The sequence below is a fragment of the Salvia miltiorrhiza genome, chromosome 8, assembly GCF_028751815.1.
Source record: "Salvia miltiorrhiza cultivar Shanhuang (shh) chromosome 8, IMPLAD_Smil_shh, whole genome shotgun sequence".
In the NCBI taxonomy this organism is placed as follows: Eukaryota; Viridiplantae; Streptophyta; class Magnoliopsida; order Lamiales; family Lamiaceae; genus Salvia; species Salvia miltiorrhiza.
The window spans coordinates 40025329-40048812 of record NC_080394.1 but is presented as its reverse complement, the minus strand read 5'-3'; positions in this window follow the sequence as shown (position 1 = coordinate 40048812).

The following is a 23484-nucleotide window of genomic DNA, read 5'->3' as shown; positions in this document are numbered from 1 at the left end:
GTTTGCCTAAGGTCTAAGAGAATATATGTAATCAGCAGTGACACCCCAAGGACTGCTCATTCCAATGCTGACACGTCAAAGACGATCAGCGATACACAAGAGTTCGGGGGCCCGTCAGACATCCCTTACTCCATCGACATCCCCCTGACTGAGGATGAACAAGTCGATGACGACATAGAAGTACTCGACGTAGAACCTATTTCTACCCTCCGTCCGAGGGCTGCCAAGACTACCCGATAGAGGAAGAGAAAATACCCTCTTAAAGAAAAGGTGGAGGCCCTGACTCGCAAGAAGAGGGCCATTCTCCTGGGCAAGTCGACAGCCCAGGAGCCAGAGCTGCCCAGAAGTGGTCCTGAGAACTGGACCACCATTCTGATATGTCATGTCTCTACTATGGAGGGGCGGGAATATTATGAACAGATGTTAGCCCGGGTTCACCCAGATAATCAAGACATCGCCCGCAAGTTCTCGGGTAAGGCGTTGGCTGAATGACTGAGTCGCACCTATATAACGGTATATTTTTCTCTCATCCCTTGGTGTTTTTATGTTTTTGTTTTTTTTTTCTTTTTACCTATTTACTTATCCCTTTGCTAATTCTCAGGAGAAGGCTCAGAAGGCCGAGGCTCTACGCAGGGTGGAGCTTTTTGATGAAGTGGAAGGGAGCCTGCATCAGGCTAGGCTGCATTGGCTCTTAAAGAGAAGGAAGCCTCCCAAGCGGTGGTAGAGTTAGAGAGTGCCTAGGCTAAACTTACAGAGTTGAAGATCGAGAAAAACTCTTTGGAGTCTGCCCTTCAAGAAGCTAAACGGGAAACCCATGAATTGGGCTACAGATTTAAGGAGCAGTACGACGAGTCTAAGAAGCGGTGGAGGGAGGCTCGCATCAGAGCCCATCGGGAGGGCTATATCTTTGGGGCCCGCGACCAACGACTGGAGCTTTTTCTATCGCCCCAAGGTCCACCGTCCCCTCAAGACGCCTTCTGTAAAACTCCTGACTTTCTATGGAGGTTTATCCCTGCCTTGGCCTACATGATCACAGAAATCAGCCGCAAAAGGGCAGAGATGACTGGGGCCACCCCTGAACAAGTGGCCAAGCTGGATTTGAGGGCCTTGATGAGGTCTCTGGATAATAACACCCCGTGTGCAAAACTGGACATAGACCCCAAGGCCCCTGCCAGCCTCGAATGGTGGTATCCAGTATTGGACCAGGCCCTACAGCAGTTTATGGTGGGGCTCTGCTCCGAGTAGGTTCCAGAGGAACCCATGTACTCCAGCCCTTTCCTCGAAATTCTTTGAGAGTTCATGCAAGATTTATCTGGGGACAGGGCTGCGCTTCGGTCCTTTGCTGAGTTCGGGCTGTATTCTCCCCAATCAGTGGCGCCTAACTTGGGCAATCCCCTTCCTCCCGGAAGGATGTCCTTGCGGAATTGGCCAAGCTTTACAAGGATGAGGACAATTTTACCCGCTCTCTGGTCGGGGACCTTTCCAAAGATTCGGACCCCTTTCCCGATGTTGACTTAGCGAGGACTCTACCTATCTTTGCTGAGGGTCCCTCCCCTTCTGCTCCCAGTTCTGGCGCTTCCGGCTCTGTCCCTGTACCTGCTTCAACTTTTTCTCAGCCCGAAGTCCCTCCTTCTTAGATAAGATATATGTATCTTCTTTCCAGATCTTGTACTTAGATATCTCTTTTGGCTTTATATATGTACAAAACTTACTATCTCATATAAAATGCTTATCTTTTGGCTGCTTTCAATTTATTATTTCTATGAGCTAATTATTGGTAATAAGTGTGTGACATAAATTAAAATGTATGTGAACACAAGAGTGGCTTTTTGTTGCTTTACTCATTTTTAGATGAGTATTCAGATTAGACCAGCCTTGGAGATTTGGATTTGTGCGTCATTTTGACAATCTGATCTTCTTGATGTCTGTGCTAAGATAGTTCTGGGAGCTCGTGCTTAGGCGATCTCTGAAATTACGACCCTTCAAAATATTCACGCTAAACCAGCTCTGGGAGCTTTGACTTAGGCAATATTTGAAATTCTCCTTTTTTCTGGGTGTCCGCGCTAAGACAGCTCTGGGAGTTGGGATTTAGGCGGCATCTAGAAATTCTTCCCACTTAATGCCCGCGATAAGGCAGCTCTAGGGGCTCGCGCTTAAGCAGCATCTAGGTCCTATGTGCTCGCGCTACTACCAGCATTGGGATTCGGTGTAGGCAGCTGCCCACGCTAAGCCAGCTCTGGGAGCTCGAACTTAGGTAACGTTTGGAAATTCTTCCCACTTAATGCCTGCGCTAAGGCAGCTCTAGGGGCTCGCGCTTAGGCAACATCTAGGTCCTATGTGCTCGTGCTACTACCAGCATTGGGATCCGGTGAAGGCAGCTACCCACGCTAAGCCAGCTCTGGGAGCTCGAACTTAGGTGACACTCTAAAAGTTTCTTTCACTTAATGCCCGCACTAAGGCAGCTCTGGGAGCTTGTACTTAGGCGACGTCTAGATCCTATGCGCTCGCGCTACTACCAGCATTGGGATCCAGTGTAGGCAGCTGCCCACGCAGCCAGCTCTAGGAGCTCGAACTTAGGTGACATTCTAAAATTTTGAATTTTTTATCCCTAAAAAATAGGATATGTATCACGATGTATTAGGCGTATACGGGGTATACACCCCTACTCCCCCCACAGTGTCGTGCGTGTACTTTAGAAGTCAAGCTTGATTATTTTTCAGCCCTGCAATTCTTGATTAGTTAAAGATAGATACCGTAATATAAATGACAAATGCTGTCAAACACGAGTGTTTACCCTAAAACCAAGAATCTCATTTTTATTAAAGAAACTTGGTCCCAAACCTTATTAAAACCCATGTAGGGAAAAAGAGTATTCGGTCTACAAAGATAAAATCATATTGTAAGCCCTTCAAGCATAGAATTTCTTTAGAGTATTGATGTTCCAAGGCTAAGTGATAGGCCTCCCTTCACTATCAGATAGATGATATGCTCCACTGCCCAACACCTCTGTTACTATAAAAGGGCCCTCCCAAGTAGGATCAAACTTCTTGGCTGGATGAAGCGCGTCCGTCCGCTTTAGTACTAAATCGCCTTTGTTAAATTTTTTGACTGTCACTTTCTTATCAAACCCAGCTTTGATGATACTTTTATACTTTGCAGCCCTGAGAACATGTGCGTCTCTGCTTAGCTCTATGAAATCTAGGTCTAAGTGGCGAAGCTCGTCATTCTGTATGGGGTCGTAATGCAAGACCCTGTGTGATGCCAGGCGTACCTCAGCTGGTATTACAGCATTGGAACCATAAACAAGTGTTAATGGTGCTTCCCCCGTAGCTGTTTTCGGACTGGTACGATGAGTCCAAAGGACCCCGTCCAGCTCTTTCGTCCATTTGCCTTTACTCTTTTCTAACCGTTTCTTTAGCCCCTCACATATTGTGCGGTTAGTAAGTTCCACTTGGCCATTAGCTTGTGGATGAGCCACAAATACGAAGCATTGTATGATGTCCATTCTGTGACAAAATCTTCTATCTGTTTCCCCGTGAACTGTGTCCCATTATCAGAGACAAGTACTCTCGGTGATTCGTACCGGCAGCAAATGTTGCACCATAGGAACCTCTCAATTGTACATTCATCTATCTTCGTCACTGCCTCTGCTTCCACCCATTTAGAAAAGTAATCCACGACTACTATCAAGAAACATTTTCCACCCGGGGTTGTAGGGAGTTTTCCTACAATATAGATTCCCCACTTGTTAAAAGGGCAAGTTGCGTACATAGTTCCCATAGTTTCTCCTGGGACATTGATGCGCGGGGTGTATTTTTGACAAATCTCACATTTCTTGACAAACTGCTTGGCATCTTCTGCCATTGCAGGCCAGTAAAACCCAGTCCTGACAATTTTCCTCATCAAATCCTTATACCCGGCATGATTCCCGCAACAACCCTGGTGAACTTCCCTGAAAGCAAAATGCGCTTCTTCCGGAGATAGACATTTCAATAATGGATGAGTAAAGGACCTTTTGTACAACTGATCATTGATAATACAATATCTACCATAAAGGCAACGCTGTGAGACAACCGAGTCTAGTCGTTCCCTTGTCCGCAAGAAGTGGATTATGGGTGCACGCCAATCCTTCCTTACTTCCACGCTAAAAACACCCTGTTTGCTCGCTGCATGAGGCTCGAAGAGCAAGGTCACTGAATCTGTCCAACTATGCTCGACTGCGCTGGCCATTCGCTCCAGTAAGTCAACTCTGTTATTTTGGTCACATGGTATTTGTTCAATGGAACAGTCCTGGAACTTGGACATCAATTCCCCAGCTTTAACATGGTATGCGGCCATTCGGCTTTCCCTGATATCATATTCACCCAACAATTGTTGTACTACCAATTGCGAATCAGACTTCAAATGCACAGACTCAGCCCCTAGGTCTGACAAAATTGACAAGGCCCTAAACACAGCTTCATACTCAGCCTCATTGTTAGATAAACGTTGCTCATATTTAATTACAAATTATAAGTCATCATCTGTGGGGGATTGAATATAGATGCCCACCCCGCAACCCTCCTTGGTAACAGAGCCATCAACGAATGACCTCTAGGGTTTCTGTTTTTCAGCCCTGGTAGTCTCTTGTATAGAGTCTGCCAGAGCCTGCGTTTTGATCGCAGTTCGTGGCTCGAAAGCCACGTCGTATTCACTCAACTCGATTGCCCACTTCACTATTCTCCCCGACAGATCCGGTCGCCCTAAAGTTTGCTTGAATGGCAATGACGTGCGCACAATGACCTTGTGTGCCAGGAAGTACGGTCTTAGTCTTCGAGCCGTTACCAACATGATCAACGCTGCCCTTTCAATTTCGAAATAGTTAAGCTCTGCCCCTTGTAACATTTTACTGACAAAACAAATTGGCATTTGTTGCCCCCATTCTTCCCTGATAAAGACCGATCCCAAGGATTCCGTTCGCACTGCTATGTATAAGTATAAGGTTTCCCCAGCCCTCGGTTGTGTCAGTACTGGAAGTTCTGCTAGATATTATTTTAACAGCTCTAAATCTTGTTGATAGTTTGGAGTCCACTCGAACTTTGTTTCATTTCTCAAGATTTTGAGAAAAGGTAAGCTCTGGTCTGCCAATCGAGAGATGAATCGCCCGAGTGCTGTGAGTATCTCATTCAATGTTTGTACCTCTTTGACATTCCTAGGTGATGACATGTTTATGATAGCCTGTACTTTATCATTGTTTACTTCAATGCCCTGCAGCGTCACTCGATAGCCCAGGAATTTGCCAGTTCTGACACCGAATGTGTATTTCTTCGGGTTTAGCATGAGTCTGTTATGTCTGATAACTTTGAACAACTCCTCCAAGTTTGAAGGATGAGAAGTGGCAGCCCTGCTTTGCACCATCATATCATCAACATACACTGACATGATGCACCCAACTTGATTTTGAAAAATCGTATCCGTCATGCGCTGGTACGTAGCTCCAGCGTTCTTAAGCTCAAAAGGCATTCTTGCGAACCCGAAAACTCCACAACAAACTGCGAAGGCTATCTTTGCTATGTCTTTCGGATGCATGCTGATTTGGTGATAACCCTGAAAGGCATCCATCATGGACAACAACTCGCACCCGGCCGTTGAATCAACTAGTTGATCGATACGAGACAAAGGGTAACAATCTTTTGGGCAGACAACATTTAAGTCCTTTTAGTCCACACATATTCTCCATTCTTTCTCTTTCTTCTTAACCATCATGGTGTTGGATAACCATACTGGGTATTGTACTTCTACAATATGGCCCGTCTGTAGCAAGGCCTTGACTTGTTCACTGATTGCTGCATCCTTCTCTGGCCTAAAATGCCGCGTCTTTTGAATATCTGGCTTCTTTGTTGGATCGACATTTAGGCGATGCTCCGCAAGCATTCTATCATCTCCTTCTCCAGGGCTGCAGGCATCTCGGTACCCACGCGAGTGGTGAAACCTGTCTTTCCTAGAAATAATTCCACCAACATACACCTATCGTCCGTTGAGATCAACGGTTGCTTATGTGGAGATCTCCCAATTTCTTCTATCTCAGCTCGCCCTGCTATGTTCCCGGAACTACCCTCGGCTCTAGCAATTTTCTCTGCTGGCCCTCCTTGGAAACTTTGTGCTCTCTTATTCCTGACCTGTGTCGTTAAACTTTTGTCGAAGCACTCTATTGATGTGATCTGATTCCCTGACACTTCTCCATCCCTGCCATTTTCAAGCGGGAATTTCATCTTTAGGTGGTACATGGAGATCATGGCTTGGAAGGCATTCAGCGCTGGCCGCCCGATGATGATATTGTAACTTGGTTTCGGGAAATCCACCACCAAGAATTTGAGAATGCGAGTCTGCGAGGCCCCTTCTTTTCCCTACGTCATGGGTAACTCTAGAGAGCCCAACGACAAAATAGATTCCCCCGTAAAACCAAACAGTGGATTGTCCGGCGGTTTCAAGGTGGCATCCAAAGCCATCGCTGTCAAACAGTCTTTGTAGATTATATTCACAGCGCTGCCCAAATCAGCGAATATACGGTCCACCGTGAAATTTGCTATGTCCGCGGAAAACCAAGGCGTCATCATGCTGGTGAACCAACCCGGCATGGTCCTCCAGCCTAAAGAAAGTGTAAGGCTCCCTTGCAGCACTGCAAATACTCATAACTTGACCGGGCAAAATGCCAGCTCTGCACGAACGAATGGTTTGCTTTCGGGCCCTATTGGATATAGGTCATTCTCTTCCCCAATTATCATATGCACCTGCCTCTTTTCTTCACGGGGCGGAGCAGCCCTGCGATCATGACGAGCCCATTTTTCGTGCTCTTTTTGTGTGTCTTTTAGGTCTAGATCGAGTCTTGTTTTTGTGTGTTTGTGTCTTTTGTGTGTGGGAGGACACATTTTGGGCATAAGGAGAGGTGGTTAGGATCTTGGGCACAACAGGCTGCATTCCGCAAAAGAGGCACAGATTTCAGATCTTTCATAGGCACAATAGTTGTACTCCTGTGCCCAGACCAAGTATCGTGCGAGATCCAGTTGCGTTCTAAGGCACAGAGGCGAGACAGGAGTAAAATCTTGCATTCTGGGGCATATCCGAAAAAGTTGGTGTTTACGGGCACAACCACAAGTTAGAGGTCGAACAACAATTAAGCAGAATTTTGATGCTGACTTTAAGGCACAACCTGGAGTACAACGCACAACGCACACTCATCAACATAAGGAAAGAAAGAGGTGGATATCCACTTACCATACATTGGAGGATCTGACCTAATCAACTTACCAAAGTTATGAGATGCATATCTGATGCGGGCAAAGCAAATATGGAAAGAAATCTCAGCACATGGCTGCGCCCACAAACCCTAGATGTCGTGCCCAGAAACCCTAGCTGCTGCACCCAGAAGCCCTAATCTACATGGACCTGGCCCAAGGCCCACTCCACTCTCTATATAAGGATGCATACCCCTACGCCCAGAGGACGAGTTTTTGCAGTCAATTTTTGAGTTTTAGAGGCTAGACACATTTATCACTATGTAATCATAGAGTAGTTTGGGTAGCCATGGCTTAGTTTAGTTTGTATTTTCTTATTTTTATTTGCTCTGCCCAAAGTTGGTTTTGGGTAGAGATGCTTTCCCCTATGACCGTTTTTCATTTATCCAAGTATTTTATTTTCTATCTTTTCTTTTGCCTTTGTTTATTTATTTATGCCTAGTTAATTTTTCTTTCCTGGTTTGGGAATATCGAATTAAGATATGGGCATATGAAATCGTGAGGTCAAAACGGGCACAAGAATTGTGCAGTCACATTCCCGAAGCATTTGGCCTGATGCCAATACAACTTGGGCAAACCCGGAGCTTCATGCGGCCGATGGCATTCTAGGCACAACCAAATTACAAGAAACAAGTGGTGTTGGATTTATATACTGAAAGCAAGAATCTTTTATGCCTGTATACAATGATTCCTATGTTCACTATTTTATCTTCTATCTGATTGTGTTCATGATTGCATATGTATGTCCTTTATCTCTATATAAGTAGATTATATGGTGTGTTGTAGATCACAGAAGACCATATAATTGGAATAACCTTAAGAGATATAAAATTATCACAGCCGAGATGACTCTAGGACGAGTCGTTGGTTTAGGCTGTAGTATAGATGGAAGGAGTTTGTCTTGACTACTTGCCTATACTGGTACGTCATAACGTATTGATAGGATCACAGTGAGATGTATTCTTCTATCTGACATAAGTGAAGAATCAAGATCTCGGTGACTTAATAGAATCTTAATACTAATAAGATTTCAAATATATATGTTGATTCGTATATTACTTTGACTTACTATGGGTGAGAGTTATATAGTAACTTGAGTACTCTGTATCTTAGGTGATAGCGGTCAATATATGATATTTGATTATCCATATTAGTACCAGTATTCGGTATAGGATAATGACATCCCTTAAGGAGCTCAAGAAGGTTTATTGCGTTAAACCCTGCAGGTTGATTAAGTTCAGGCGTAATAATAAAGTTTGAGTGGCACTGCTTAAGGATTACAAAGAGATTAATTAATTTAAGCTGTCAGAGCTCTAATTAATTAATGGAGTCGGATATTTTAAATATGAGGATTTAATAAGTCTAAATACAAGCCCCGACTCATCACCGGCAATAAAGGGGTAAGTTAGTATTGATTCTCTAGTGGAATGAATTAATACTTATGAATTAATTATGATCTAGGCTGATCATAGAAATTAATTCATTTGAGGCCCATCTTTATTCCTTGTATCTGGTCCCTGGACTGGCCCAAAGTTTCATATGCCCTAGCTGGAGAAATTCGACCATCACAGTTCTGGCACCCCAAGGACTGTAATTTGTCTTTAAATACAGCTGTTTGTTCTCAGGAAAATACACACGATATTTAGGGTTTCGAGATAGCAGCACAGGGCGCCAACTTGAGAAGGTCGATTTTCTCCTTGGGAATTCTCACAGCTCGTTTTCCATCCAATGGTGGGAGTTGAGCAGGATACAGTTCAGAAGATCTGAGCTGCAGTCAAATTTTCACAGGAAATCAAGTTCTGGTAGTTTCCGAAGAACGGTCATAACTTCCTCTACATAACTCAGATTTGGATGAAACATGTGACCACGGAAAGCTCTTTCGAAAAGGAAGAAGTCGTATTTCTGGACAAAATACGATTGGAGGACGTTTGAGGCTTCAAACGAAGGCTTGAAGTTGGCTGACCTGTTCAGCGACGAATTGGCGAATTCTTAGGAATTCTTCAGGTATTTCTAACTCCTATGTGCAGCACTTAAATTCATAGGAGCATGTTAGGAATTAATCGTTGTATGGTGAATTAAGATATCCAAGAAACGATCTCGTTGGGGCTAATAATCCTTCAATTGGTATCAGAGCCTGGATTGCTTTTCTTGGCTCTGTTAGTTAATTTACATACGATTAATAATATGCATTGTTTTTGTTTTGCTGCTGCTGTTCTTCGTGGTCTATTGATTCGTGGGACACGTCGTTTTGACGTTGTAATCATTTTTCCACCACGAGAAAATCCGTGGTTAGATTAGAATTTCAAGTTGTACTTTGTTTTTCGGCTATAATCTGTAATTATGGTAAAACGAGACGAGAACGACGACGATAAGACGAGGAATGGAGAACAGGTCATAGGAGTGGAAGGCGGAACAGGGCTGTGTTGTTGCACAAACCCTAGGTTTGCGAAGGGCAGCGCTCCGAGGCATAGCTGCGCTCAGCGGCGCTTCGGGGCAGAGTAGAGCTTCGGGGCATAGCAGTGCTACAGGTCAGAGCAGCGCTACGGGTCAGAGCAGCGTTCTAGGGTAGAGCTGGACTTTTTTTTTTCTTGATCGGGCAAAGTCATGTTAGATGTTAGTAATTAGTTCCCCATCCACACCAAGAACCACCTTATCTCTCCATTCACCAAGATCCACCTTATATCTCCCATCTCCAATTCGCTCCCAAGAGGGATCGAACCCGGGTCACTTCACTTAAGTGAGGACCCGGTGGCCACTGGGCTAAGCCCCCTGGTTGGTAGAGCTGGACTTAGCAGCGTTTCGGCGCAGGGCTAAGATCAGCTATGCTCCAGAGCAGAGCTACGCTGCGCTCCAGGGCAGAGCTAGACTCGGCTATGCTTCGGCGCAGGGCTGGGCTCAGCTATGCTACAGAGCAGAGCTGCGCTGCGCTCCAGGGCAGAGCTGGACTCGGCTGTGCTTCGGACCAAGGCTAGGCTCAGCTATGCTCCAGAGGAGAGCTGCGCTGTGCTACAGGGCAGAGCTGGACTCGGCTGCGCTTCGGCGCAGGGCTGGGCTCAGCTATGCTCCAGAGCAGAGCTGCGCTGCGCTCCGGGGTAGAGCTGGACTCGGCTGCGCTTCGGTGCAGGGCTGGGCTCAGCTATGCTCCAGAGCAGAGCTGCGCTGTGCTCTAGGGCAGAGCTGGACTCGGCTGCGCTTCGGCGCAGGGTTGGGCTCAGCTATGCTCCAGAGTAGAGCTGCGCTGCGCTCCAGGGCAGAGCTGGACTCGGCTGCGCTTCGGCGCAGGGCTGGGCTCAGCTATGCTCCAGAGCAGCGCTCTAGAGTAGAGCAGAGCTGCGCTCCAGTGCAGGGCAGAGCTGTGCTCTAGAGCAGAGCAGAGCTGCTCTCCTGGCAGGGCTACGCTAGGCAGCGTGTCCACGGCAGCGCATGGACTTCGAGGCAAACCCTAGGGGTTCCAAACCCTAGTTTATCAAAGACGGGCCTGAGAGAGCTGCTTGGGCCGAGTTTTTACGTTTTTGAGCTTTTCTTTTCTGTTTTAAATGTAATAGATAAGAATTGGGATTCCACGAATGGGTCACGAAGAACTTTATTTTTTTTATTCTATTCTTTGCATGTCGTGGCGTTAATCCTTTATGCTCTTTGCATGCTATTTTTGTCTTTGCTTGTTAATATGTGTTTATTAACTGCGCTTAGACAAGCATGCTAGGTTTATCATTTTCTTAAGCATGTTTTTAGAATTCTGCGAGCATGTTTTACATGTTGCGTTCTAGAAAAGCATGTTTAGGATTATGTGTTGAGCATGATCAAACCTTTTGAAAGAAAAAGACTAAGCTGTTTTAATAATTTTTATGGTATTTAAAAATTATTTTAGACCTCCACATGCGGTCTCAAGACAAAGTGATTGAGAATATGAGTAAACGTCCACACGATCGTCGCTTACTTCATATTTGATTTCACAAGTTTGTTAAGTTGAGATTTCTATTAAAAATATTTAAATCCATTTAAGTAGTGGGAGTTATGCGGTAAACGTCCACACGATCGTGGCTTACTCGTATGATTTTCATATGTGCTTTAGAGGATGGATTTTAAATAAGATAACCAAGAGGTTAAATTGATAGCGGTATGGTCCTAGTGAGTATGCCAATTTTGAGAATTTAATTGTCAAGGTTAAATTGTGGTCGCTGCTTAGATATCATTTCAAGTACAATGTACAACTCCCCATCGGAGTCCCTTCTTGAATATGATATGGTCTAGTTAAGGTCCAACTATTAATTTCCTTTGTCAAAAGGTTAAGTTGACATGGATGGAAATTAAACGACTAGGTAAATAGTCTGGTTGAGGGGTTCATGTGTAAACGTCCACACGATCGTGGCTTACTCATGAGATTCCTTGGGCAGTTGGAGGTTTCATTAATATTGTTTTATCAAAAGGTTACAACATTATTGTTATGAATAATGTGCTTCATGTTCTTACATGTTTATTTTGTTTACTTTCAGATATGTCTATGTCTCCTTCTGTTTATTTATTCTTGCAAAAAGTCTTTAACCGGTCTATATATATATATATATATATATATATATATATATATATATATATATATATGGAAATGCATTTTGGAGTTTATCTTCATCACAAACTAGCACAATTTTTGTGTTGCTTACTACTCTACATTCTATTTGTTCGAACGATGAGACAACTGATGGAAAAAATGAACTGCATAAAAGGTGGCATGTGACGAATAATGTGGCTGAATGTTATATTATGAGAATAATGTCACAAATCTTGCAACTCTAACATCTGGGCATGGGCGATGCTCTTAGCATCATGCTGAATCTCAAGAAAATGTTCGGAGAGTCGGACTGGACTACTCGTTTAAATTTGATGAGAGTAATCTTGTTATTTTTATGAGTGAGCATAACTCAGTGCACGAGCATGTCATGCACATAGCAAACTTGTTTGATGGACTTGACTTGCTTAGTGGGAGTATCGTCGGTGAGGCAAAAGTCGATATTATCCTGAACTATCTTCCCGAGTCTTTTAATTAAGAACTTTGGCCTCAACGCTGTTATGAGCAAAAAGGATAATACTCTTTTTGAGTTGTTGAATGCTCTAGTTACGGCTAAGGAAGTTGTGGGAAAGAGAGTGCAAGAACTTGTTATTGTCAAATGAGAGCCATCTTCTTCTCGTCAAAAGACGGGAAGAAGAAGGGTCCAAGCGCCAAGAAAGACAAGGGAAATAGTGGGAGTAGTGGTGTGATAAGATTGAGTATTGGAGAATTTTTTCTTTCAATACTCAAGGCAAGGGGTTAAGGTACTTCACTTGCTGTAGTAACTGAGACATGTCAGCTCGTTTTTTACTCAGTTGTGAGTAGTAGATAACGAGATAAACTGATAATGATTGTTACACCTTGCATGATTTTTTTTAAGCTGACAAGGTAGCTGAGAAGTGATGAGATGATTGTCTTCATAGGCAACGTGACTAGAGTCGCAGTTGTTGCAATTGGAGACTTGTCTTTAAGTCCTAAAGACATAGTTTAGTTTTTAAGAGTTCCTTATCATGTTCCAAAATTTTGAATAGATGGATCGTATGTCATTTTTGATAGTGGTGTTTCTAGCATAAGAAATGACAAAGTAGTCTATTCTGGTATTTTGAACATCTCTTTTCATACTATAACTTGTCTACAAAATACCTTTATATTGCATTTACATCATCGAACAAAAGAAAAAGAAAAGTTAAGGCTAATCTCTCATGGGGATCTTACACATATATTGATACCCTAGATTAGGTTACATCTATCTTAACAGGATCCAAAGGCTCGTGTCTAAATAGTACATTGGATTTAATCCAGGTTGTACCATTTGGAACCTGCGAATCCTGTATAGAGAAAAAGATAGAGACCGGGTCTTTCATGGCAAAGGGGATAAAGGGCCAATAATGTGTTAGGAATGATCTTTTCTGATTTATTGTCAGTGTTTGGGATTCCAACCCAGTTTACTACACCGTGTAATCCCTATATAAGATGGTGTGGTGGAGAGAAGAAATAGGTCACTCTTGGAAAAATATGTCCGATGATGAGTTATGCATCTGTGCAATTAGTCCTAAAGAATCAGAAGGTGGTTATTAACAATGACACACGATTTTTAGAAGTGGACTATGGGAATAATCACTAATACAAGTCAGATAGTGTGCTTCAAGAAATTGAAGACATTAGACAGGGGATTCCATCACCCAAGCCAAGTGTGCAAGTGAATGCACCACAGGACACTGCACAAACCATTGTCACAGCCGTACCACCACTGCTTCGTCGTAGTGGGAGGGTTTTCATCCAACCCGATCGATTTATGTTCTTGGGAGAATCTTCAGATCTTGTCCCTGTTAATGAACAAAAAGATATCGACCCTGACAACTTTAGACAAGCGATGGAAGATTTAGATGCAGATTCTTGGTACGATGTCATGGTTTCTAAAAAAGAATCCATGACTGCTATGGAGGTATACGAGAAAACTGAATTACCAGATGGCCTTCTGGCCATAGGTAGTAAGTGGGTATACAAGAGAAAGAGAGATTCGGATGGCGAAGTCGCAGCTTTTAAAGCTAGACTGGTGGCGAAAGGTTATACTCAGGAACAGGGTATAGATTATGATGAGACCTTTTCGTCGGTTGCCATGCTTAAGTCCATCCGATTACTCCTTGCCATAGCAGCCCACAAGAACCTTGAGGCTTGGCAAATGGATGTCAAGACCGCCTTCTTAAACGGTTTCCTTGAAGAAGGAAGGGATATCTATATGCAGCAACCCAAAGGGTTTGTGAAGAAGGGTGAAGAGCATCTTGTGTGGAAGCTAAAGATGTCCATTTATGGACTTAAGCAAGCTTCGAGGTCATGGAACAAACGTTTTGAGGAGGTCATTAAATCCTATGGATTTATTCGTTGGGAGAACGAAAGTTGCATGTACCGTTAAGATGCCAATGGTAATGTGGTTTTCCTTGCACTTTATGTAGATAGTACCCTCCTAATTGGCGACAATATGGAGTTATTATCAGACATAAAGTAGTGGTTATCCGAATAGTTTCAGATGAAAGACTAAGGAAGTATAGTATACATCTTTGTGATCAAGGTTATAAAGGATCACTAGAATAAGATGTTGGGCTTATTTCGAGTGTCTTACATTGATACTGAGAATACTCGTTTTAGTATGCATACCGCCAAGAAAGGATTGCAACCTTTGAGCTATGGCGTTCCTTTATCTAAAGACATATGTCTTAAGATGCCTATTGAGGTTGAGGAAATGAAGGCAGTATTCTACGTTTCCGCAGTAGATAGCTTCATGTATGGATTGCTATGTACGAGATCTTATATTTGCTATGCAGTTAGCATGATTGTAAGATATCAGTATAGTCCTAGTTAAGGACACTGAACTGTGGTAAATTATATTCTCAAGTCCCTGACTAGAGAATAAGGATAGTTTACCAGTTAGACAGCTTAGTTCTTTTTTGGATTATACGGTTTCGGATTTTCAGGCTGATTGGAACAAGGAATAATTACCTCGAGTTATGTATTTTCCTTGGGAGGTAAAACCTTTTGGTTTGACCACTACCTCCAGGATCTAAGAGTGATTTCTGTTGGATTTGTATACTGAAAGCAAGAACTTTATGCTTGTATACAATGATTCCTGTATTCACTATTCTTATCTCCTATCTGATTGTGTTCATGATTGCATATGTATGTTCTTTATCTCTGTATGAGTAGATTATATGGTGTGTTGTAGATCACAGAAGACCATATAATTGGAATAATCTTAAGAGATATAATATGATCACAGCCGAAATAACTCTAGGACAAGTTATTGGTTTAGGCTGCAGTATAGATGGAAGTAGTTTGTCTAGGCTACTTGTCTATACTGGTACGTCATTACGTATTGATAGGACCACAGTTTGAGATGTATTCTTCTATCTGACTTAAGTGAAGAATCAAGATCTCGGTGACTTATAAATCTTAATACTAATAAGTATTCAGATATATATATTAACTCGTATATCACTTTGACTTACTATGGGTGAAAGTTATATACTAACTCGAGTACTCTGTATCTTGGGTGATAGCGGTTAATATGTGATATTTGATTATCTGTATTAGTACCCGTATCCGGTATAGGATAATGACATCCCTTTAAGGAGCTCAATAAGGTTTATTACGCTAAACCCTGCAGGTTGATTAAGTTCAGGCGTAATAATAAAGTTTGAGTGGTACTGCTTAAGGAATTATTAAGAGATTAATTAATTTAAGCTGTCAGAGCTCTAATTAATTAATGGATGTCGGATATTTTAAATACGGAGATTTAATAAGTCTAAATACAAGCCCCGACTCATCACCGGCAATAAAGGGGTAAGTCAGTATCGGTTCTCTAGTGGAATGAACTGATATTTATAAATTAATTATGGTCTGAGCTGACCATAGATAAATTAATTTATTTGAGGCCCATCTTTATTCCTTGTATCTGGTCCCTGGGCTGGCCCAATGTCTCCTAGCCCAAGTAGGGCAGATTTTCGGCCCTCACTCAATAACTGGCGCCCCCTCTTCTTTTCTGTATTATTAAATACAGCTGTCAGCTCTCAGGAAAATACACTGAGAAAAATTAGGGTTTTGAGAGCAGAGAGAGGCGCAGGAAAACGTGAGGTGATTTCTGTCTTGGGAATTTCCATAGCTCGTTGTCCATCCAACGTTGGGAATTGAGCGGGATACAGTCGAGAAGATCAGAACTGGAGTCAGTTTCTTTTGACACGATCATCAACAGCTTGTGCATCCGATTCTCAAGTAAGTTTTACTAACACCTATGTGCAGCTGTTAAATTCATAGGAGCATGTTAGAATTTAATCGTTGTATGATGAATTAATAATAATCCAAGAAACGATCATCGGGCAATCGGAGCATTAATTCATTTTAATATTCCATCAATTGGTATCAGAGCCCAGGATTAATTTCTTGGCTCTATTATTAATTTATGTACGATTAATAATGTGCGTTGTTTTTACTGCTGTTGTTCTTCGTGGCTTGTTGATTCGTGGGATACGTCGGTTTGACGTTGTAATTGTTTTTCCACCACGAGAAAATCCGTGGTTAGATTAGATTTTCGAATTGTATTCGTTTTTCTGTTGTAATCTGTAATTATGGAGAACGAAACGAAGAACACGAAGAACCGGAATCAGGCTGTCGCTGCCGCGCCGCTGGTGGGCGCCGCTGTGTCTGGTGCTAGCAGGGTCGTCTCTTGGCTGCAGTCGCGCCTCCAGTGGACGATGCAAGGCCTGGAAACGCTCGATGGTGTCGAGGGCTGGAGTTGCTCCGGCAACCTCTGCCTGCTCGACAGCCGTGTCTAGCGCGGTGGGGCTCTGGCGGCGTTTCACGGCCGGAAATCGCAAGCGGATAAGGTCGCGGTTGCAGGCACCGGGCTAGCGGCCGAGAGCTGGAAATTGCAGGTGGCGGGGCTGGTGGCCGGGAGCCGACTGCACGCAGGCAGTGGTGGTGTGCAGCGCCGTTTTGGCGGCGCAAAACCATAGGCGCAAAGGCTGGTGTCCGGCGCCTGAAAACCCTAGCAGTTCGCAGGTCAGAGGGGTGAAGACCCGGATCCGAGGCGCGGATCCGGGTACAGTTCGTGGGCCTGGGCTTCTCCTTGCGAGTTTGGGCTGCTGAACGGGCTTGGGCGGCTGGGCCGCGGCTTTTAGGCCCAATTGCTGGACTGGAGAGTTTTTTTCAGCCTTTTTTAGGCGTTTTTTGGGCTTTTTTTTGTCCATTTTTATTTATTTTATTTTCTTTTAAAATAGAATAGATGTTGGGATTCCACGAATGGGTCACGAAGAATTTTAATTCTTTTATTATTGTTCTTTGCATGTCGTGGTTGTTAATCCCTTATGCTCTTAACTTGCTTTGTTCGTCTCTGCTTGTTAATATGCTTTATTAACTGCGCTTAGACAAGCATGATAGTAGGTTTATCGTTTTCTTAAGCATGTTTTAGAATTCTGCGAGCATGTTTTACATGTTGCGTTCTAGAAAAGCATGATTAGGATTATGTGCTTGAGCATGTACAAACCTTTTGAAGTTAAATAGACTAAGCAGTTTTAATAATTTTAATTCTTTAAAATTATTTTTAGACCTCCACATGCGGTCTCTAGACAAAGTGATTAGCAATATGAGTAAACGTCCACACAGCGTGGCTTACTTCATATTTGTTTTTCATAAGTTTGTCAGAAGAGATTTCTATTAAAATATTTGAATCCATTAAAGTAGTGGGAGTTATGCAGTAAACGTCCACACAGCGTGGCTTACTTGTATAATTTTTACAAGTACTTTGGAGAATGGAATTGAATAAGATAACCAAGAAAATTAAATTGAAAGCGGCATGGTCCGAGTGAGTATGTCAATTTCGAGAATTTAATTTTCAAGGTTAAAATGTGGTCATTGCTTAGATATCATATCAAGTACAATGTACAACTCCCCGAGGAGTCCCTTCTTGATGATGATATGGTCTAGTTAAGGTGCCAACTATTAATTTCTTTTGTCAAAAGGTTAAGTTGACATGGATGGAAATTAAATGACTAGGTGAATAGTCTGGTTGAGGAGTTCGTGTGTAAACGTCCACACAGCGTGGCTTGCACATGGGATTCTTTGAGCCGTTGGAGGTTTCATTAATATTGTTTTATCAAAAGGTTACAATATTATTGTTACGAACTATATGTTTTTCATGTTCTTACATGTTTATTTGTTTACTTTCAGATATGTCTATGTCTCCGATTATTAACATTCTAGCAAACAATCCTCTCATCGGTCCTAATTACACCGAATGGAAACGCCATATTATGTACATACTTGACGCTGATGAGCACAGTTTTGTGCTTACCACTCCACGTCCCGCGGCCTTAACTGATGAGTCGACTGATGCGGAACGTGAGGCGCATAAAAGGTGGCACAAGTCGAATAATATGGCCAAGTGCTATATTATGATGACTATGTCGCAAAATTTGCAACTCCAGCATCAGGTCATGGATGACGCAGCGACCATCATGTTAAACCTCAGCGAGGTTTATGGGGAGTCCGAGAGGTCTGTTCGCTTTAACTTGATGAGAGAAATCTTATCTTGTAGGATGAGCGAGGGCAGTCCTGTGCACGATCATGTCATGCATATGACAAATTTGTTTGACAGGCTTGATCTGCTAGGAGGGGGTATCGAAGGCGAAGCCAAGGTCGATATCATCCTCAATACTCTCCCCAAAACTTTTGAGCACTTCCGTCTCAATGTCGTTATGAGCAAAGTCAACTACACTCTTAATGAGTTGTTGAATGCTCTAGTTGCGGCAGAGGGAGTGATGGGCCGTGGGAAAGAGGTCCTTGTTGCTGCCAAGGGATCTGCTTCTTTGTCGAAAGGCGGGAAAAAGAAGTGGAAAGGTCCAAAGGGCAAGCATGATCATGAGGTTAGTGGGAGCGGTAAAGCCAAAGTAGATGGCCCTACCGGCGGCGTGAACAAGCCAACGGGCAAGGGAAAGTGCTTCAAATGCGGCAAGGTTGGGCATTGGAAGAAAGATTGTCCAGTGCTCAAGGCAAAGGGACAAGGTACGTCACAAGTTTTAGTAACTGAAACATGTTTAGCTTCGTTTTCTACTCATTCATGGGTAGTGGATACGGGGGCAACTGACCATGTTTGTTACACCTTGCAGGGCTTCATGCCAACAAGGGAACTGGCAAGTGATGAGATCACCATCTCCATGGGCAACGCGTCGAAGGTCGCAGCTGTTGCAATTGGAGATTTATCTTTATGTTTTGGTGATGACATTTTAGTTTTGAGAGATATTTTATATGTGCCGGATTTTCGGCGGAACATAATTTCTGTTTCAAAATTGTTTTTGGATGGATATTCTGTTACTTTTGATAGAGGCGTCTCTATCATGAAAAATAACATGACTATTTGTTCTGGAATTTTGAATAACTCTCTCTATACTATTACATGTCCAATTAAAAATTCTGTCCATGTTGCATCTACATCACAAATCTGTCCTAATCCGAATAAGAGGAAGTATTATTCTCATGAACAGTATACGCATGTGTGGCACCTAAGGTTAGGCCACATCAATCTAAACAGGATCCAAAGGCTCGTTTCAAATGGAGTCTTGAAAGACTTTCAAGCTGTTCCATTTAGAACCTGCGAATCCTGTATAGAAGGAAAGATGACGGCAAGGCCTTTTAAGGCCAAGGGGAATAGGGCCTCACATGTGTTAGAATTGGTTCACTCTGATTTGTGTGGACCGATGTCCACAAAATCTCGTGGAGGCTATGAGTATTTCGTCACTTTCATTGACGATTACTCAAGATTTGGGTATATTTACCTACTTCAACGCAAGTCTGAATGCTTTGAGAAATTCAAAGAATTCAAGGCAGAAGTGGAGAAGAGAACGGGTAAATCTATCAAGTCATTGCGGTCTGATCGCGGTGGCGAATACCTCGGAAACGAATTTTTGCAATACTTGTCAGATTTTGGGATTACATCTCAATTGACTGCACCGGGTACTCCCCAACAGAACGGTGTAGCGGAGAGAAGAAACAGAACTCTTTTGGAAATAGTACGATCAATGATGAGTTATGCATCATTGCCTATTTCGTTCTGGGGATATGCCTTGGAAACAGCGGTTTACTTGCTCAATCTAGTACCCTCCAAATCGGTTCCTAAAACTCCTATCGAGTTATGGTCAGGGCGCCAGCCCAGCTTGACCCATATAAAGGTATGGGGTTGTCCTGCATATGTGCTGGACAAGGAAGCGAAGAAATTGGAACCTAGATGCGAATTAATGTTGTTTATAGGATATCCTAAGGGAACGAAAGGTAGTTATTTTTATAATCCTAAGGATCAAAAAGTGGTTGTTAGCACCAACGCACGATTCTTGGAACAGGATTATATAGATAAGCACAAGTCTAAGTCCGAGATTGTTCTTCAAGAAATCGAAGGCAATGGACAGGCGATTCCATCACCCCAGCCAAGTGTGCAAGTGAATGCACCACATGATACTGCACAAACCATTGTCACAGCTGTACCACCACCGCTTCGTCGTAGTGGGAGGGTTATAGTTCAACCCGCTCGATTTATGTTCTTAGGAGAATCTTTGGATCTTCTCCCTGTTGATGAACAAAAGGATATCGACCCTGACAACTTTAGACAAGCGATGAAAGATCAAGATGCAGATTCTTGGTACGAAGCCATGGTTTCTGAGATAGAATCCATGGGTGTTATGGATGTATACGAGAAGACCGAACTACCAGATGGCGTTTTAGCTATAGGTAGTAGGTGGGTATACAAGAGAAAGAGAGATTCGGATGGCGAAGTCGCAGCTTTTAAAGCTAGACTGGTGGCGAAAGGTTATACCCAGGAACAGGGTATAGATTATGATGAGACCTTTTCGCCGGTTGCCATGCTTAAGTCCATCCGAATACTCCTTGCCATAGCAGCCCACATGAACCTTGAAGTTTGGCAAATGGATGTCAAAACCACTTTTCTAAACGGTTTCCTTGAAGAAGGAAGAGACATCTATATGCAGCAACCCGAAGGGTTTGTAAAAAAGGGCGAAGAGCATCTTGTGTGGAAGCTTAAGAAGTCCATTTATGGACTTAAGCAAGCTTCGAGGTCATGGAACAAAGGTTTTGACGAGGTCATTAAATCCTATGGATTTACTCGTTGTGAGAACGAAAGTTGCGTGTACCGTTTAGATGCCAATGGTGACGTGGTTTTCCTTGCACTTTATGTAGATGATATCCTCCTCATTGGCAACAATGTTGAGCTATTATCAGACATAAAGAAGTGGTTATCCGAACAGTTTCAAATGAAAGACTTAGGAGATGCAGCGTACATCCTGGGGATCAAGGTCGTTCGTGATCGCCAGAAAAAGATGTTGAGCTTATCTCAAGCGTCTTACATTGATACTGTGATTGCTCGTTTTAGCATGCAAAATGCCAAGAAAGGCTTGCTACCTTTTAGACATGGCATTCCTCTGTCTAAAGACATGTGTCCTAAGACGCCTAGTGAGGTTGAGGAGATGAGGAAGATACCCTATGCTTCCGCCGTAGGTAGCCTCATGTATGCGATGCTATGCACGAGACCTGATATTTGCTATGTCGTTGGCATGGTTGCAAGATATCAGTCGAACCCTGGACCAGGACACTGGACTGCGGTAAAGCATATTCTCAAGTACCTGAAACGGACTCGAGATTATAGGCTAGTTTACCAGTCAGACAGTCTATTTCCTTTGGGTTACACCGATTCGGATTTCCAGGCTGACCGGGATGAGAAGAGATCTACCTCTGGTTATGTGTTTACCTTGGGAGGTGGAGCCGTATCGTGGAGGAGTGCAAAGCAGAAGTGCATTGCAGACTCCACCATGGAAGCCGAGTATGTAGCTGCTTCGGAAGCTGCTAAGGAGGCTGTATGGTTCCGGAACTACCTCTTGGATCTAGGAGTGGTCCCTAATTTGCCTAAGAGTATCATAATTTATTGTGATAACTCGGGTGCAGTGGCAAATTCTAAGGAACCCAGGAGCCACAAGGCGTCAAAACACATAGAGAGAAATTACCACATCATACGAGAAATCGTAAACAGAGGAGATGTGCTAGTAGAAAAGATTGATACATTGGAGAACCTAGCTGATCCTTTCACGAAAAGCTTACCGCAAAAGACCTATGAGAAGCATGCTCGAGGGATGGGATTGCGGTTGATGCCACCCACTTAGAGAAAAACTTTCAGTATAAGTGGGAGAGATGAAGTGAAGTTTTTGTAATAGCTAGTATTTAGACACATTGTATACTAAAAGTTTTGGTTTAGTATAAGTGGGAGATTGTTGGATTTGTATACTGAAAGCAAGAACTTTATGCTTGTATATAATGATTCCTGTATTCACTATTCTTATCTCCTATCTGATTGTGTTCATGATTGCATATGTATGTTCTTTATCTCTGTATGAGTAGATTATATGGTGTGTTGTAGATCACAGAAGACCATATAATTGGAATAATCTTAAGAGATATAAGAGCACTACCTCCAGGATCTAAGAGTGATTTCTAGTTTGCGTGAGAGGATCACCTTCATGATAACTCAAGTGCAGTTGCAAACTCTAAGGAATCCATGAACCACAAGGAGTCAAACACATGGAGAGTAAGTACCAAATTATACGATTATTCGTAAATCGAGGTTATGTGCTCATAGAATAAATTCTCACATATTGGAGAAACCTACTAATCTTTTCACAAAAGGCTTATCGCAAATGGTCATTGAAAGATGGGAATGCGATTGATGCCATCCACTTAGGAAGTGTTAGGTGATTGGTAAATAGACGCATTGTATACTAAAAGTTTGCTTTAGTATAAGTGGGAGATTGTTGGATTTGTATACTGAGAGCAAGAATCTTTTATGCCTGTATACAATGATTCATATGTTCACTATTTTATCTCCTATCTGATTGTGTTCATGATTGCATATGTATGTCCTTTATCTCTATATAAGTAGATTATATGGTGTGTTGTAGATCACAGAAGTCCATATAATTGGAATAACCTTTAGAGATATAAAATTATCACAGCCGAGATGACTCTAGGACGAGTCATTGGTTTTGGCTGCAGTATAGATGGAAGGAGTTTGTCTTGACTACTTGCCTATACTGGTACGTCATAACGTATTGATAGGATCACAGTGAGATGTATTCTTCTATCTGACATAAGTGAAGAATCAAGATCTCGGTGACTTAATAGAATCTTAATACTAATAAGATTTCAAATATATATGTTGATTCGTATATTACTTTGACTTACTATGGGTGAGAGTTATATAGTAACTTGAGTACTCTGTATCTTGGGTGATAGAGGTCAATATATGATATTTGATTATCCATATTAGTACCCGTATTCGGTATAAGATAATGACATCCCCTTAAGGAGCTCAATAAGGTTTATTGCGTTAAACCCTGCAGGTTGATTAAGTTCAGGCGCAATAATAAAGTTTGAGTGGTACTACTTAAGGATTACAAAGAGATTAATTAATTTAAACTGTCAGAGCTCTAATTAATTAATGCATGTCGGATATTTTAAATATGAGGATTTAATAAGTCTAATACAAGCCCCGACTCATCACCGGCAATAAAGGGGTAAGTCAGTATTGATTCTCTAGTGGAATGAATTAATACTTATGAATTA